Genomic DNA, 20,068 nt, shown 5'->3' on the forward strand with positions numbered 1-20,068 from the left:
CTCATGTGCACTAGGAGTCACTCATAACAGCTTACTGTAGCCAGGGGCTCATTACGACCCCAGCCTCCTAAATATCCTTGATCCTACCTCATCTTATTTCTCCTGTTCACACTCCATCCCCATTTTCTTCTCCCTTCCCACAGAACATCTCTCTCCCCTCTGACTCAAAAGGTCTGGGCAGACAGCTGGTAACCACACCCTTCTTTACTCTTTTGTCCCAGCACGGGGAGTATCATGCTCTTTTGAGAACCAAACACAGCCTCTCTCCCTAACCCCCTTTCCACTCACAGCACCAATCCTTTTTCCTGCCAAAAGCTCAGGGAGTTCTCCCCTTGTCCCACCACTCCAATTTTCTCTTTGCGCAACTCACCTTGGTTCTGCTGCCTGAAGTACACCCAGGGTTTGCATTCCTGATGTCACGTCACACCCATCCACACAAAGGCACTCCATGAAAGTGAGCATGTCTTAGGTTTATTCCATAAGTAAAAAGAAATACAAATTGTATACCCCACATATTTTGGTTCTGAGAATCTTTAAAGCTCTGGAGGACTGAAGGTGAAACTGAGCAGTCATCAAGATCATAACATGTATCTGGATCTACAAAATCTTACTTGGGACATCTGACACTAGAAAAGCCTTTATCTGGTTCTCACTACTCCTGCAGAATATTGGACTCAATTATTTAATTTCTACTCACAGCAGACCTTCCTACTGGATTGTCTGAAATCAAAACTGTTCCTCTAAAACAAAGAGTTAATGATTATACAGATCTCACCATGCAAAGGCCAAAGTCCTTATTTTATTTTATGTATTTATGAAGAAACTGCTTGAAGTCTTTCTTTCATCTGGGGGATCTAACTTCCACACTTTGTGCATTTCTTCCATGTGAAATTCTGACCCTTCAGCTTTGCAAAAGCAGGAAAGTCCAAGGCACCAATGCAGTTCTGATTACACATGGAGTTTAGAGTTTCAGAGGCACATCCAAACAAACAAAACATAGCCCCTTGCAGTTTTAGCACATGTTTATTAAAAAGGAAGATGTGAATAATTGAGTAGCCACTAAAGAAACAACCCTCCTAATATACTGGCTTTGAATATAGCTTATGCTGTAAATTTGACACAAGCTGGGGCAAGATGCCCAACAGGAGAAAGGAAGGAAAAGAAATAACAGTGTTAGAAAGAGCAGTCTCACTGCATGCAGATTACAGTGCTAGCTCTTTTCAACATTTCCCCCACATGCTGCCAAGGTACATCTGACATTAAACAAAGATCACATACTTATGTACTGCAGAGTAAGTGTGCTGTGTGGACAGCAATAAAAGGTGTTCAAACTGCCAGTTTCATCTTTTAAATATAAATATTAAAGGTCAAAGCTAAACACTTCCAAATATGGAGCACAGCTTAAAGACCATCTAAATGGTCTTAAGGCCATCTAGACAATTCTTTTATTAAGCTAAGTACTGTTATTCTGAAGTCCCATAAACAGCTTTGGAAACCTTAAATTGGCTAGATTTGGAGTGATAAGCTCATCAGGAGATTAAAATTAAAAAACTTAGATTTACTACCAGGGTTAAAGGAATGTTGCTGTCATTTCTTATGTTACTTTCATTGAGCCCAAGGATGCATCCAACCACATAAATCCATTTTCCTTCTATGTCCATTTCAATTTAGTGTGGCCTTGTGGGGACAGCCCAGAAAGATACACAAAAAAAAAAATTTCCTGAGCCTGAAACTCTGCTTACTGTGGACCAAGGACAGGACGAAAAAAAATCCTAACCTACCAGGAACATGCTAAAAATTCACAATGGATGCCAGAGCTGGAGAACTACACATGTAACATGTTGCAAATATTAAACCCTACAGTTGGTTCAAATTCTGAAGGGAATTTAAGAAAGCATTATAGTTTCTCTTTGTTCAATTTGAATGAATTACAACTCATTCATTCCTTCCTTTTATTTAGACATCATCCCAAAGAACCTAAACAATACTCTTCCAGTTACTTAATGAAAATTGCTTGCATCCTAGCATTTTTGAGCTATATATCTGGTATTTTTAAGAAAACACAGTAGAGACCCCAAAAGTTACAGCCCAGAAAGTAAAAGTCATGCAGTCACACATAACTGGAAAGAAATAATCTCAGGTTTATACACAATACACTATTTATATTTTTGAGAACAATGAAATAATTATTTATGTTTAGAATCCTGTAACATACCTAAAGAGTTGAATATATATGGTATATATGGTATGTGGCCATTTTTATCCAGATAACATGTGGAAATAAATATAGATAACAAGGGACAAGGAAGGAGAGAAGGGTTATGAATGAGGTATGGCTGGATTTTTGTTACAGGTTATAATCCATTTTATTTTGTTTCTAAGGCAGTGCTGTTTCTGCAAATAGCCATAAGGAAGATGGATCCATAAGGAGCCTGGAGTTCCTCTGAGGCTGAACAGTAATTGCTAGATGAACCACAAATGATAGTTTCTTCATTTAAAAAATGTATTCTTTCACCAAGGAACAGTCAATGGCATTTTCATGTTGTATCATCAAATTGACTACAGCAGGAAGCAGCTTTCACACAGAGGTGATCGGCATTTTGTCCTTGGCTCACCAGTTTGTATTCCGACGGATCCAGTCGTAAAGTCCTGTCACCTTGGTGTACTCACCAGGACAATTGCACCGAGCACACCCTTCACCCCAGCTCACGATGCCAGCAAGGTACCATCTACTGCCCTTCCCTGTGCAGGCCAAGGGACCTCCAGAATCTCCCCAAAATGAAGGAATCCAGCCATTAGTGCACACACAGAGAGCCCTGTAAGAAAAATTAGGTTATTTAAGAACAGTAAATACCTGCCCCTCTTTTTCTCAAATATTAATTAAACCTTACTTCTTGATATAATGTACCCAGCCAGATGCCATATTTATTCAATTGTTTTAAATTATGGATGCAGCACACTTACCAATATAAAGCAACGGTGAGAAGCAGTTTATAAAATTACTCTTTGATAATGTGTCATTGCAGGATTCATAGAATAACTCACCACAGATCAAATAGGGAGAGAAGAAGACAGGGATGGAAATAGGGAATTCTACTACAACTTGAAATGGGGAATTCTACTGCAATTTGAAATCTACTATAAATTGTTCACAGGTTGAAGGCAGATCTATTATACTGTGTGTTCAATAGGAACAGAAAAATACCACACACCCTGTGACTGCGGTCACAAGGGTTTTCAGGATGAAGAAGAGACGAGAATGTTGACTCCATGATCAGAAGGCTTGATTTATTATTTTATGATATATGTTACATTAAGACTATACTAAAAAGCAATAGAAAGGAAAAGGTTTCTTCAGCAGCTAGCTAAGCTAAGAATAGACAAGAATGAATAACAAAGATCTGTGTCTCAGACAGAGCAAGAGCCAGCTCTGCCATGAGTGGTCAAGAAATCCAAATACCCACAAGAGACCAATCACGGGTCTACCTGTTGCATTCCACAGCAGCAGATAACCATTGTTTACTTTGATTGCTGAAACTGCAGCTTCTCACGAGGAAAAATCCTAAGAAAGGATTTTTCATGAAAGATGTCTGCGACAACACCCCAAATCAAAAAAGCCAACTAACCAAAATAAACTCAAACCCAACAAACAAACCAGGCACAATTAAGTATTATCAGCAGTTTTATAATCAAGACTGACTCTACAGTAGACTACTTTGTAGAGGCAGAAGAAGGAACAAAGACTAAGGAATGTGCAAATAAGAACATGCTTCTCAAATGGAACATGCAGGTTTGCACAGCAGGGTAGAAAAATAAAAAGTTCTATTCAATTCAGTTCACAGGATCAAAGTGCATTTGGGCTCATCAATGGTTTTTTTTTTGCCTTCCATTACTTTAACCTTCTCTGACCTAGTCTGTTGACAGAACTCTGGGCAACTAGAGTGCAGCTCCTCTCTGCAGCTGTTCCTAATGCATACAGGGCAGTCAGCAGCCTCGAAATTCACTCCGGGGCTTGTTTGAGCCCCCAGGTGGAGCCAAAACATGTAAGAGGTCAGGAGAAAGCCATGCGCTGAGAAAAGAGTAATAACACAAAGCTTTCATCACCCAACCAAACAAAATTATCTATTATGATGGTACAAAGTTATCTAGAGATAAGAAAAGCAGCCAGAGTTCTTCCTTTCTCCCAGGCTGCTGTCATACTAGAAATGTTGCTAATCCAAGAGACTGATGTCAAAATGACTTGAGAAAGGAGGCTCAGCCAATTATTCAGCCAGTTCTGAAAGACCAAAGGGGTTGTATATCTCTCAGGAAAGGAAGGATCCTAAGTAGAAGAACCAAGATCAAAGAACATTCTAGAGTGATAAGAAAACAGAATGAAAGGATGATATTTTTATTTCTTGTGTATCAGATCCTTTAAAGATGAAAGGTATTTGGAAGCTTCACTTGTGCAACATATGCACAGCTTACATGTCCAGGAAGGAGTAAAACAGAACAGGGCCCTCACAAGTCTGAAAGCATAGTAAAGCAGGTTTAGGGTGTTATGGGGCTTTCCTGAGTTCCCAGTGTCATTCCTCTCTAGCACTCATATCATATCATACCATATATTACAGTGATATAATATACTGTGACAGAAAGTATATATAATATATATACTAGTATATTTAATATATATACTAGTGACAGAAAGAAAGGGGAAAAAAAAAAACCAACCCCAAAAAAAGGTAAAGATGCTACCCAGACTAAGAACTTAAAGACCCAGAGGGCCAACATGGTAGAACTTAAACCAACATGCTAAAACTCAGACATAGCATATCATGCTGGAAAATGTCCAGTATGATATACAGATGAATAGGTTAAAAATGCCCATCTGAAAATTCAAGGGCATTTCTTAAGCAACACATTTTTTGGAGGAACACCACCCCTTTGACATATTTTAGCAAAACAGTTCCAAGGTCAAAGTTTGCAGATAAACTCTATGTAATGTTAATAAAAATAATAATTAATTTAATTAGGTCTTTGACACTATAAGAAAATTCTACAAATAGTCTATTGTGTTAAATAAGTTTGACCCATTATAAGGTACAATCTTGCAAAAGCTATCCTATTGCATTAAAATAATAATATATATATATATTACGCAAAATTCATACCAAATTGCCTCAGTCTAATATTCAGTAACAAATTTCTATCCCTTTTGCATGGTAACTGGTACAAAAAACATGTTTGTAAAGTTGATACTCATCATCAGAAATTTGAACACCAATGAAGTACACAACTAGTGTACTAGGAGAAAGAAGGCAGAGTCAGGACAGGGAAGTATAACCAAAAGGCAGTTTCTGATTGTGCGTGTAAACAAGCTGGGGTTTATAACTTACTCTACTGTGATGTAGTCACAACTTGTAATTATACACATGAATGAATGTTTGAAATTTAAAAGCACCATTGCAGCTGCAGTTCCAAAACTTAGCTTAGCTTTTCCTTTTGTATTTCTTTTCAACTGTAACAATAAATTATTCATCATACTTTTACAGTATTTTAGCAATTCCACATTCAGATATTAAAAAAGATAAAAAGAAATTAATACAAATAGCACAATTCACAGGTGGACCTTTTAGCTCAGATGATTCCTTTTATCTTTATATTTTTGTTCTCTGGTATGAAATATAACTGTTGAAGAAGAAAAATAACTCTTCTCGATACATTTTACTCCTTGCATTTGCAAAATGATATTTCTCAAGAGAGTCAGAGATTATCCATGATGAATGTTCTTCCTTATTTTGGGGGGCTTTTAGTTGCCATGTTAAATTAACCATAAATTTGCACTCAATAAAAAAAGAAAAACCAAAAACCAAAACCCAAACAACAACAACAACAACAAAAAAAACCCAAAAAACCAAAAAAACCCTCACCACACAAACAACCTAAAACTGAAGAGTTTTCCAATGAAAGCAAACATTCCTTTGTAGTTTTCCTACCAGTTCCATATTACCTGGCATGTATGAACGCCACCATTAAGTTTCCCAGCACAGAGCATATGTGAAGTAGTAAGATAAATCATAGAGCTTGTTGCAAACACTTTGGTTAATCATTCTCACTTGAGCTTCCTGCAGTTTTTTGGTAAGATGACCTAGAAAAAAATACGAAGAGTATTGCAGAGGTTACGGTGGCACAAATTTCTTACAGAGATACCAATTATCAAAACAAAAGAGAATTGATTCTAACTCAAAATCTACCCAGCTAATGACAGCAGAGTAATTCCCTTGCCTTCAAATGGTGCCTGCCCTAAATTTTGAAAGCTGGGTTGTTCACACCACCCCATAGCCATAGATGTTCCAATGCACCATGCACCACCTTTCCATTTCCCTAGCCTTTATCCTTATGACCTTATTCTGTCAGAAAGTAGTAAAAGTGCCATGCAAATTGTAAGATAAGACTGCACACAGGGAGACTAAATTTGAATGCCATTTCAAATTATGCCTGAAGCTTCTTGTTATTATTTAAACCATGGCCGTGCTCCAAACAACATCCCAGTCCTACAGAATGCAATTTCTATATTGTTTTCCATTCTCTCAATTCTAGGGAAGAAATTGAGGAATAAAGCTGAGCATGGAAAAACAAATAATTTTAAAGAAACACCAAAGAACAGTCTGTAACTCACAAATTATGCTAAGACTTTAATTCTGAACTATGGTATTGACATGAGGTACCCTTGTGAGCTAAATGTCCTGATACCTCTGATGTGCTGAGATGCTGCCCAAGTCTAGGTTTCAAGCTGCCTAATGCTGAAACAGGGCAAGGATCCCACAGGCTCCATTGCAAGCCCTCTCTAACTCAGTGTGCTTTTTTCTGCCTCCCCAATGCAACTGGCTGCTCCAAGATACACAGAGGCAGAACTTCATGAGGCCTTTGATTAAGACAGAGAAAATGAAAGATCCTCCACATTTTTTTGCAATTGCAATTATTGCTGCTTATGGCTCTATGTTGTCAATCAGAAACAAATTTTATCTCTGCAATAGTTGCAAGTTATTGATCTCTTTACTTGCAAGGTTCTATTCATCAGATTAAATGAGTCATGAACATGAAAATGGGCACATTTTTATAAATCTATGATCATTTGCTTTTCAATGATCTGTGACACCTGAGTATGCATTTTGTCACTTATCACTTGCTATCCAAGCAACCATTTAGAATTCACAGACTGTAGCTAAGGAGATCTTTTCTGGCTTTTTATAGACACACTAAGTAAATGTCATGGGTTTGGTTTTGTTTTTTTTTTTTTTTTGTTTTGTTTTTTTTGTTTGTTTGTTTGTTTTTTTTTTTGTTTTTTGGTTTTTTTTTTTTTGGCTTTTTTTGTTTGGTTTTTTTTTTTTTTTTTTTTTTTTTTTTTTTTTGCTTACAAGTATAAATATTCCATTGTTAGAGTTTAAAACCAAGCCAAACTTGAAAAAAGTGTATCCAGGAAATGAACATACTATTTTCTTTTATGGCTCTCCAGCTAGTTACATAGCAGACAGTTCCATAAAAAAACACTCTAGAGGTGCTAGGTAAACAAATGGGCTCTACCAGCTCACTGAAGAGTACAGGTGTCTCCATTTCCAACAGAGCAATGTCATAGTCTGAGATAGTTTGGTCAAGCTGTGGGTGTACAATAATCCTTACGACTGATCTCATAGCTACATGATTGCTCTTTTCAGTTATAGTATGTGAGCCCATATACACTCTCCATCCCATTGGAACAGAGTATCTGTAAAAAAAAGTATTTTTAGAACATCCCATTGGAAAGCAACACAATGTTAGTTCACTCTGTTTTAAGTACTTTTCAGTATTTGAGGACATTCATCAAAACCATGGTGCATGGAGTAGAATGTGACTTCAGAAGATAGATGCACTCTAGGTCTCTCTCTGCTAAAAGATTAAGCAATGTTTTTACTTGCTATTATGAACTTAATTAATCTCCTGGATCTATAAGAGCAACTCATTGCTATGCATCATGCTTTGGAACTCATAAAAGTGTATTCTTAAACTCTATCTCCTTCTTAACACATGTAGGAGGTATGCATTTTCAATTTCCACTACCTAAACTGAACATCAATGAGGTTTTCACTCATTGATCAATATATAGGACATGTATTGGGATAAAAGGCCATAGTTCTATTCAGAAAACTCCTGCCTTTTGAAAAGCAGGGGAAAAAAACAATGGTGTTTACCCTACATCTAACAGAACAGTGTTCTGTCATCCAGGTTTTACTGGCAATGGAAGCAAAAGAATAACTTCAAAAACTGAAGACTTTTGAAGCCAGCAGACAACACCAAGTGTTTGTGTAGTGAGGTCATGTCACCGAGTTATTACCTGGATCAACTTATCTAGACAAGGAATAGCTTCTACAAATTATTGAAAGCACCTTTGTAAAGTTATTAAACTGCAAATACTCTAGAACAGTATAATTTCTTCACGCCTTGCAGAATCAGAATCCAGGAAGCAATGGGTAACAGATACGAGCCACCTGTTGGAGATCACAGATGCACCACACACGTGGCCACGTGCCCCCATCTGTAAACTTACTTGCCAAGGCCACTTCTCAGATCTCGCATCTTCACCTCCAATGATTCTGTTTTTTATAGGCTGGTGTCTTCCACAAGCTAACAGAAATAATTTAATAAATTAGTAAAAAGCCCACCAGTTAATTCACTTTGCCATGCTTGACACAAACTTTTACCCTTAGACCTTACTGTGCAATTGGTAAAAAGGTGAGTACTTGCCCATTTTCACTCAATGGGCAGGTCAGATATAAAGCATTGTCTATGTTCCTGTGTAGCTTTCTAAAGAGTTGAATAACTCAAAAAGAGGTTAAGCACAATTTAAAAGTTCACTTGAATAATTCTTGTCTCTATTCCCTCCTTACAAACACAGCTTGACTGCATTTCATTCAGCTCAAAAAAGCAGCAAGACCTACCAGATTATCCAGGAAGTGCATTGCTTGAAATAAGTCATCATAGACAGAATGGATGAGATGATTTAAAAGAAACAGTGCAAAATTCAAGAGAGACACTTGCATACAGTGTTACCAGGAAATTAATTTTTTTAAAATTCATATTTGATTAACAAATTCTTAATCCAATAATGCTTAAGAATAACACAAATTGCTGATTTAGTTTCCCAAGTAACTAACAAATTTTAAAATAAATGTTACCACACCACAGTGTGATCCATCTGCACAGTCTCTTTTCCCATCACACTCAGGATTTGGTTTCAGCAAGCATTTTCCATTGAGGCATTTGTATGCATGAGGGGAGCAACTTTGGTGGGCTGAAATAAGAGAGAGAAGATAGTGTCACATGTTTGGAGTGATGTTTTCTAATTATTAACAACACCTTGCACATTCAGCAAGTTGTTCAAAGCTACACATTCTAGTCTGCTTAAAGTAGTAGTCTATGCTAGTGTAAACTGGTCCCACTATAGAGAGGGAACAGGGGAATGACCCACTCTAATTAATGATCACACTAATTTCAGTCTCCACTGTCCCTGACAAAAAAGAAGACCCTTCACCTTTCCGCACTCCCATTTTGCATAACTCTAACCTGAGTAAGTGAGGCTTCTCAGATCTGTTCTTTTGCCTTCACCAGAACCACAGGCATTACAAAGAATAAAAATTCACAGCATCTTTTAATTTTCAAGTGAAATTTAGAAAACTGCAGAAGAGCTTTATACCTCCCTCCAATAAATTTCTGACTAAAGACTATCACAGTTTACTATGTGAGAAGCCTGATAGATCTCATCAATTGGCTTCCATTACTATTATTTTTATTACCAGTTGTTTACAAGGACCTCTAAACAGTGGGAGGTAGGTTTTTTTTGAAAAAATATTTACTCCTGGTTACCCCAAGATTGAAAGCAAGACAAAAAGTACATAAGCAAAATGAAGCAAGTCACTAGGGAGCCATTGGTAGTATCAGCCATGTCCTCAACCATTGTGGATCTACAGTAAAAAGACCATAAATGTGACAAAAGTCCCCAGCCTACTATGTCCCTGTTCCTTAAATTATGTGGTACTGATCAGGTAGCATTTGGGGGAAAAGTGCTCTTCCCACAGGATCACCAGCAAAATGTGGTTTGGTTTTCTTACTAAAATCCTTGTTATCTTGGATTTTTCTTCATTAATTGTCTAAACTCTCCCAAAACCTAGTTTTACTCTGCATGATTTATGTTCACGATTATGAAACTTTTACTTTGTGCCATGAAAAAAAAGAAATCTAGAAACAACTCATGCAACCATTAAAAAAGGTATATTCCTCCTTCTGTCTTCTACCATCTTTTGGAAAATACCTAAAATTACATACTTACAGCAGTTGTTTTCATCACTATCCTGTCCGAGGCTGTTATCATCTTTACAAGACTTATACTGAAGTTTACAGTTCCCATCACCACAGTTCAATTGTTCTGGATTACAACCTGAAGAAAAATTGTCTGTAAATTTCTAATACAAGCAGCAGACCAACAGCCACATGCTACACTCCCTACTAGAGGTCACCTGGACGTTTCTGTGCCATTTCTGTCAGGCATTTATCTACCTTGGTTTTGGTAGTATACAGCGACAGAGAGACTTGTGCTGTACTATCTGACCTTGGATTACCTTCTGGTCACTGTTTCTGGTATCTTTTGAATGTTCCCTATCTTCTTTGATATGCAACACCTAGTTTAGGTACAGTATACTAGCTGAAGCCTTCCCACTGGTGATCAGGAAGGCATTTTCAATTTCCTGTCTTATCTCCTAGTGTGACACTTAAAAACCCCAGAACAAAGACAACCAACCAACAAAACAACCAACCAACAAAGCACTAAATACAAACAAAACTCACAGAGCATTTTGTGACTTGTCGCTGTCGAGGCGGTCACGACATAAAGCAGAGACCACAAGCAGTCTCAGTTGGCAACACTTTATTATTGAATATGGCTGATTTTTATACACTTTCCAATTGTTTATCCTTCTTCTATCTTTACTATTGGCCACAATAAATCAACATAATACTATTGGTGAGAAGTTATGGTGACTTAATTAACTTTCTAAAAATGTTTCATCCAGCTGCAAAGTTCTTCTATCTTTCTTCTCTTGGTCTCCTTGGTTACAGCCTTGGAGAGAGCTCCTTATCAGTTTCTTCTTACTTCTCAGCTTCTTCTCGCTCCTTTAGCTAACAGGCCCGCTGTTAGCCCCTTCCACAATTCCCCCTTTTTGTTTTTGGACTGTAAATACAGCTGCTATGGATTTTTGCAGGGCCCTTTGCAAAAATCCCAGCAGAGAGGGAACACACAAAATCCACAATCACAACCATCAACAAAATTCCCACTCAATACAATCATTCCTGTCCTTCATCCATCTTTGAGTACTGATATATGGTCTTAGCCGCTGTCATCCGCACGTTCTGCTTCAACTGCGGAACCATCCATCCTGTCCTTTCCTGCACGTTCTAGGTAAGGTTTAACACAGCGAGCAGGAACCCATCGAGGACCATTATCTGTCAAAACACAAGCATAACCCCTCCCCCAGGTTATCAGTTCCACTGGGCCAGACCATATACCAGTAATCAAATCCTTAACCCATATCTTAACATTTCTACGGAAATCTGGTTGCTTAGAATTCAAAGAGGAAAAATGGTAAAAGATTGGAGATAACTGTGAATCAGGTAGGGGACGTAAAAAGTTTAACACATAAACAGCTTTATCTAATCTCACTTGAGGTGACTCCTGTTGCATTCCCCCTTTTTGTTTTTGAACCTGACGTTTAAGAAGTCTGTGAGCTCTTTCAATAATTGCTTGGCCCGTGGGGACATGTGGAATGCCTGTAGAATGCTCAATGCCCCAAGCACGAAAGAATGCTTGCATTTTCTGCGAAGCATATGCTGGGCCGTTATCTGTTTTTACGTGACACGGAACACCTAGAATAGAAAAGGCATGATAAAAATGACGAATAGCATCACGAGTTTTTTCTCCTGTGAATGCTGAAGCAACCATTGCATGAGAAAAAGTATCAACTGTAACATGAACATACTTAAAGCGACCAAATTCTGGTATTTTAGTAACATCAGTTTGCCATTCTTCTAACGCCGAAAGGCCCCTAGGGTTGGTACCATAATACTGAGTGACATGAGTGAAAGCGAATTTTTCTTTGTCCTGCTCAGCCAATGGAATAGTGAAGAAACAATCTTTCAGATCAATGACAACTATTTGCCATTCCTGTGGAATCATTGTGGGTGTAGGAAGGCCTGGTTGTAAAGCTCCCATTGTTGCCATTTATCTGCCGTAAATCATGTAAAAGTCTCCATTTTCCTGATTTCTTTTTTATTACAAAAACAGGGGTATTCCAGGGACTGAATGATTCCTTGATATGTCCTGCTTGCAATTGTTCTGTGACTAATTCTTGCAGGGCAGTAAGCTTTTCAGTAGTAAGGGGCCACTGGCGAACCCAGACAGGCTTATCTGTCAACCATGTCAGGGCTACAACTGGACGTTCATTGCCCTGCATCACAGTGGCCCCCATTAAAAATCCGTAGTAATTTTGACACCCCATTGAGATAAGCAATCTCGTCCCCACAAACTCTGAGGAGCATTGGCAACATAGGGTCTGATGTTAGCTTGTTGGCCATCAGGATGTTTCACATTAATTACAATGACTGACAGGCCACCTGTTGTAGCACCACCCAACCCCAGGAGTCCAAAACTTGCATGAGTGAGAGGCCACGATTGAGGCCAGCAAAGTCGCGAGAGTATTGTGACATCTGCTCCAGTGTCAATCAAACCTGTTACCGATATAGTTCCTGGATGACATCCACTGGCAGTGAGAGTGCATGTCTTTTCTGGACGGCTCTCCGTTACTTTCTCAGTCCAGAACACTCGAGGTACTCCTGTTGATCCAAAACTTCCTGCGCCGCGACTTCGGTCCACTGTATTTGGAACAAAACTCACAAAAGGTACAATTTGAGCAATGCAGGTTCCTTTCTGAATAGCGACAGGAGGGTCATCGATGGATACCATGGCATGAATCTGTCCTAAATAATCGGCATCAATAAACCCTAGATGCACATGAATACCTCTAAGTGTAGTACTTGACCTCCCTATTAAAAGTGCACTCAATCCCCATCCTATCGGACCATAGGCATTGAGGGGCACTTTACATATTTCTTTTGTCAGAATGGTTACTGTTTCAGTGGTGGGTATATCAATCCCTGCGGACCCGCTTGTTGCCCCTGAGTATTGCTCGCAAATGAGTAGCTTTGCAGTGCTGGGAAGGCCCGCATTTGCAGTTGTGGTAGTTGTTGTTGGGGTATTTGTTTCCCCACGCGCCCCTTCGCGCTCCTCTTTGGGTTTCCCTGCAATAGCTGACCATTTGCGTGATATTTACTCCTGCACTGTTTAGCATAGTGCCCAAGTTTAGCACAGCGATTGCACACAACATCGTTGCTTGCACTTGGCTTAAATGTTGTTTTCCGGACAACATTTGACACTGTGGTACACTGTGATCTTACATGCCCTTGTTGTCCACAATTATAACATTTTGCTGAAGGTCTTAGCACTGCAGCAAGAGCAGTGCTCGACTGAACCAACTTTTGAGCAAGCAGTAACCATTTCAGACAAGGTGGGTTCCCCACGTAAAGTATCAATAATCTTTCTGCAATCTGGGTTTGCATTTTCTTTAGCTAATTGTATGCACAATTTGTCTCGCAAAGTTTCATCTTCTATCTGTTTCTCAATAGCTGCAGCAAGTTTTTCTGCAAATTGCAAAAATGGTTCTCTCGTCCCTTGCTGTATAGTGACATATTTCTGTTTTGGAGCTGCCATTTCCATTGTTTTAGTTAAGGCACTCATGCCAATTTGTTGAGCTTGTGCCAAAATCAAAGGATCCCACCTTGCCTGTAAATCTGGATTGGCAAAAGGCCCAGTGCCCAGTAGGGCATCAACACCCACAGCATGACGAGGGTCGTGTTGAGGCAACTGCATGTTTGTTAAAGCAGTGCGTTCAGCCGCTCGCCTCCAAGTTTCTTGAAATACACCGTATTGTACTGGCTGGAATAGAATTGTAGCAAGATGCGCAATGTCGTAAAGTGAAAGCAAATCTGCATTAATCACACGTATTAATTGCATTACCTCTGAGGAATTAATACCGTACTGAGCCACTTTCGATTGGAGGTCTTGCACAACCCTCCAGGCAAAGATGTGATGACTGTCATCCTACCCTGCTCCAGGAGCTGCTTTAAAGACTGGAAAAGCCATAGGGTTATCACAAGCAACATTTGCATTGGCACTGTTCTCCTGAGGTACTCTTGGAGCACCTAACCTTTCTATGGTGTCCCAATTCTTTTCTTCAACTGCTTTCCTCCTAACAAATTCCCAAAACTCCTGAGAGTGTCGAGGAAGCACAGTTACTTGACATGGAGGCAAAGTCCATGGGGCAGCAAGGCTAGAGCTCTTTGGAGGTAAAGAGGCCAGAGCTCCTTGCCCCAACTCAGGTGTTACTGCAGGCGACTCATCACTTGCTTCGCTGCTGCTGTCACTGTCAGGTAACGGAGGATACGGCCTTGCAGGTTGTTCAAGCCGCTCAGACGGGAGCGGGGGGGCGGACGGCTGGACTAGAGCGGAGGGAAGCGGGGGGGCAGATGGCTGGGTTTGTCTCTCTGCTAAAGACATTTCAGCTAACTGGCGTAGCGGTGTAGTATATACAGGCACCCTTGCGAGCTGCTGTGCAGGTGTGAGATAGAGAGGTTTAGGGGTCTGATAAGAGGATGCTATGGCAGGTTGCCCAGAAGTTTTGGCAGCTTTCCCAGAAGCCTTGGCAGCTTTCCCAGAAGCTCTGGCAGCTTTCCCGGCAGCTTTGGCAGCTTGCCAGGTAACTTGTATGGCACCCGGACTTTCTTCAAGTTCCCCATCAGAGGCCCCCTCTGCCTCATCCCCCCCATCAGGTTCTGTTATCAGCCCCAACTCTTCGTCCGCATCCCGCTCTGCTTGTTCTCGCTCTGTTTTCCATTCCTTTAATGCCTCAAAGAGCAATTCCCAAGTAACTGCTAGATCGACAACCATTTTATCTCCCTTTCGGATGACTTCCCACAGTCTGTCCCCGACTTTTTTCCATGCCTTAACACTAAAAGCTGTGTGGGGATCAGTGCCAAAATTCTGTGATTTAGCCCACAGCAGTATATTTCGAAGGGCATAGTCTGACGTATTAATTCCCTTATTTCTTAACAAAACTTTCCATGTAGCCAGAACATTTTCTTCCTCTTTAGTTAAGTTATGTCCCATTATTACTAGTTGGTGGCTCACCTTCTTCCAGGTGTCTTGATAGGAGAAAATCAGGTCCGGACCTCCTTGTGGCTTCCACCTGCCACTCTCAGCTGCACCAACGCCGCCTCCCCCACTACGTCCCAGTGGGTCACGGTTGCCAGTTGCTAGGACCTCGTATGGGCCCCCACCGACTTCTTATCACGTCGGGGATCACCAAATGTCGCTGTCGAGGCGGTCACGACATAAAGCAGAGACCACAAGCAGTCTCAGTTGGCAACACTTTATTATTGAATATGGCTGATTTTTATACACTTTCCAATTGTTTATCCTTCTTCTATCTTTACTATTGGCCACAATAAATCAACATAATACTATTGGTGAGAAGTTATGGTGACTTAATTAATTTTCTAAAAATGTTTCATCCAGCTGCAAAGTTCTTCTATCTTTCTTCTCTCGGTCTCCTTGAGCTCCTTATCAGTTTCTTCTTACTTCTCAGCTTCTTCTCGCTCCTTTAGCTAACAGGCCCGCTGTTAGCCCCTTCCACAGTGACTCTGACTCACAAGTCAGCTTTTGAGCAACAGTCATCCCCTCTGCCATTTTTTCACAAAAAAGCAACTTAGGCAATCCATGTCTGTTTAATTATCTCCATTCAGATCTTCACAGAATCACAGAGTATTCTGAGTTGAAAGGGACCCACAAGGATCAACTTTACAGTCCAGCTCCTGGCCCTGCACAGCAACACCCCCAAGAGTTACACCCTGTGCCTGAGAGCATTGTCCAAATGCTTCTTGAGCCCTGGCAGCCTTGGGGCTGTGACCACTTCCCTGGGGAGCTTGTTCCAGTGACCAATCACCCTATGGGGGAAGAACCTTTTCCTAATATCGAACCTAGTCTTCCCCTGATACCACTTCAGACCATTCCCTTGGGAATGTCACTGGTCACCAGAGAGCAGAAATCAGACAGCTGCCCCTCCTGTTCCCCTCAGAAGGAAGCTGTAACTGCAATGAGGTCTCCCCTCAGTCTCCTCCAGGCTGAACAGACCAAGTAACCTCAGCTGTTCCTCATACAGTTTTCCCTCAAGGCCCTTCACCATCTTTGTTACCCCCTCCGTGGACATTCTCTTAAAGATTATTATTTTTTATATTGTGGTGCTCAAAACTACCCCCATCACTCGAGGTGAGGCTGCCCCAGTGCAGAGCAGAGCAGGACAATCCCCTCCCTCACCTGGCTGACGATGCTGTGCCTGATGCACCTCAGGACAAGGATGTCTCTCCTGGCTGCCAGGGCACTGATGACTCATATTCTTGTTTTTATTTTTCTCCATACATATTCTACAGCACTTACAAATGCATCCCTCTTAAATACATCCATCTTTCTATTGTGTAACACTTTTCTATTTCATAAGCACCTACTCTAATCCATAATTTAGATCATGAACAAAAATTATGTGACAATCTGTAACAATATTGGCAGAATGATTTTAAAAATAACCTTTCTCTTTGGCAATGAGTCTTGACCAATCATTCAGTGGAAACAGTTTCCTGTATTTTTTTCTCCCCACATTTTCTTTACTTATTGATAAGCTTGTCACAGAAAACAGTGTCAAAGTACAATTTATCTATTTATCCTCTCACAGCAGAGAACTAAAACAAAATTTTAAAGCTCCATGCTGGTTTTAATATTCTTTTCACTATTTACAAATAGCTTACTTTGACTATTTCTTGTGCATTTTTTTCCCTTTGGAAAGTTAACTTATAAAGATTGGTGTGAAATTCCCTCTTGATTTTTCTGTTCTCCTACTCTTTAAAGAGACACATTACACAGCCTCTTTTCCACACTTTTACATCTTCACCCACATGTTTCATGTGATCTTAAAGATTGCCAGCAGTAGTTTAGAGATAATTTCAACTCGTGTCTCAACTTTGTGGAAAAAAGTTGAGTGGAAAAAGTGGAAAAAGTCTCTTTACAGAAAACAACAAACAAGAAATAATTGCTCTACCCCAATCCAATTCAGCACTACTACCTGGGCAGCCTTTCCATCATTCAAACTAATTTCTTGAAGGAATGCACATTCTGTCTGCATATCAAAGGACAAGCTAGAAAAATAAGAAATCAATGACACTGGAAATATTGATACAGCCTAAATGCAGTAATGCAGGATTCTACCATGAAGAAATATTAAAATTATTATTAAAAATTAAAGTTTGTGTAATTTGTAAAATAAAATGAATATTTTAAAAAAATCTCGGCACAATCTGTCAAAGATTTTTGTCAAGCAGTCTGAATTAAATGTGTCACCTAAATATACTTAGCAAATCAAATTTACATTAATTGCCTCTACTCTAAGGGTTGAAAGTCATTCACCACAGATACATAACTACTGATAGGAAGCATTTCTTTAACTTCTTAAGGAAAGTATTTAATACAGGAAAAGGAAAATAAAATCAAAATTTATTTTTCTAAAGAAAAGGAATATAAAATCAAAGCTAGGCATTCTCTTTAGTATTACAAATACATATTTCCTCATATTAAAATTCTGTACAAATTAATCTCTATGTTACTACACTCAGTATCTGATGTGAATAAGTGCTTTATCAAACACTTCCCAAAACTTGCAGTCTCATATGCAACAGCCCTTGACCAAGAATTTCTTTCACATTCACATTAACTAACTACTAGTTAGTTTAGATGGTAAGTTGTTTCTTTACAATATATTAAAATGTTTGTTCTCTTTGACTCTTTCAGATGTGCAAGAAAAAAAAAGTCTCTGAAAAACTAAGTGGCTCAAACCACTCCTCTTTCTGCCCAAGTGAAGTAAAATGAAATTTTCTCCGATTCAGCACCATAGGCAAATTAAGGGCTACATCAGATTGAAGGACCAAATCCATTTCTCCCACAGTTGTCTAATCAGTTCCAATCTGGAGTAAATTAGTCTTCTTCACTGCCTTGCATGTGATGTCAGTGGGAGGAAAGCACACACCACCCAGCCAGCACAAGCTCAAAGCAGGAGTGTCTGCATTTTCTTGTCACCTCTCCCTGAAGTTATAGAGCTGATGGCTGGCATTTGCTTTCCAGGTCAGCTCAGAGCAGAGCCTGTGATTTTTAGCAACTGTGCTTTGATAGGCACCCAACAATGGGGAAAAAACTAACCTTAGGTGGGTGATTGCAGGTACTTAAGATATGGGAAAACATGAGTTTATTTTTTTCCTTCTCCTGTTACTACTGCTGAAGGGAAGGCTGATATAGGCCAGCGCTCTCAATCCATGCTGGTGTCTGAGATAGCATTCCCCAAACTACTGCATCAACTTGATACTGATGCATGACAGCCATTCCACTCCTCCTGAGTCTTTAAACAGAGCCTCCTGACTGTGACTAAGAACTGATTAAATAACTTTGAGCCATCTGCTTCCTGCCTCAGTGTTAGGAGCAGAGCACACAGATACACACAATAAAGGCAGTGGATTTTGTTAAAAAAGGTATTCCTAGGCTTAGACTCTTAACCATTTTTGAGGCAGAAACCAGAGAAACCACAGAACTAAGAATAGTTGGTAACTTTTTCTGGTAGAAAGAGGACCCACATTGTTGGAAGAAGAAATCTCTGAAAATTTGTGTCTTATAGAATGACTTATTGGATTCAGGACGGCCATGATGAAGGAAGGAATGATGAGGAGGACTCCATCTTATCAGAAGGCTAATTAATTACTTTATTATACTACATTACACTATGTTACATTACATCAAAGCTGAATCTGCCAAGCACTCAACTGCACTGACTTGTGACTGTCCACTGACAGTCCTGACACACACATGGATTCAATTGGCCAGTGAATCAAAACACTCATACCAGAATCCAATTACCAATTCCCTTCAGGTAAACAACATTCCACAATACATTCCACTTGTGAACAACACAGGCGCAGCAAATGAGATAAGAATTGTTTTGATCATTCTTTTCTCTGCTTCTCTCAGGTTCAGAGAATGTGAATCCCACAATGACTGACCAAAAAATGTGCCATTTATTAGAGTGAAAGGCCATGAAACAAAAATCTTTACCAGAAACCTTGAAACTTAAATGCTTCTATGTCAACAATAAACAGAACTACATTCTGACAAGCAAGCTGAGGATTTGAAGAGGCTTCTCAAAATGAACTGATCTCATGAAATCACAGAGAACTTTAGCTACCTAGACATTAATTGGGTAAAAAAACCCTGGCATTTAAAAAAATCTGAAATTGCATCTTTTCTAAGAAATGTCACAAGTAAATATACTTGTATCTCCTGAAAATTCCTGTTCCACCATCTGGAAGACCCCTAAAATCTAACATTGATCCAGAGCATTTTCCGTTTCAGGGGAGGGTCCTGCCTTCCTTAGCAGACACCTGTCTGTCAATACCAAGACAGATTTTGGTGCCCAACATGAGGCTTAAGGGCATAGAAACAAAAAGGGAATAACAGTTCTTGAGTAATCTAATTTTTGTGTGCTGCTATAGAAACCTTGTTAAGTGACACCATGTGGTCCAGCTTACCCTAGTTTGGGTGGCATGTGATCGTGGCTATATTTCTTCCATTTGCAGATGCTTATCTAAACAAGGGTCCTATAACCAAGGCTACTGTGGCTGTTATCCAGTTTGTTTTATGGGTGAATAAGGTGAGGAATTAATGGATTTTTAATTTCCTCTGGAAAGCAGGCACCTGGATTCAGAGCTATCACACACTAACTGTATGTTTTTGGGCTTACTTTAATAATGGCACCTACCATAAGGAAATGACACTGGGGAAAATTTTCTCCCAACCCTTTAA

General features: G+C 39.6%; 1 pseudogene; it reads right to left on the reverse strand.

Moving 5' to 3' along the window:
* Positions 1 to 2,590: 2,590 nt before the first annotated feature.
* The window catches only part of LOC129134750 (suppressor of tumorigenicity 14 protein-like), a 34,565-nt pseudogene continuing 17,087 nt past the window's right edge, over positions 2,591 to 20,068 (reverse strand).

This window comes from Agelaius phoeniceus, chromosome 2, assembly GCF_051311805.1.
Source record: "Agelaius phoeniceus isolate bAgePho1 chromosome 2, bAgePho1.hap1, whole genome shotgun sequence".
Classification (NCBI taxonomy): Eukaryota; Metazoa; Chordata; class Aves; order Passeriformes; family Icteridae; genus Agelaius; species Agelaius phoeniceus.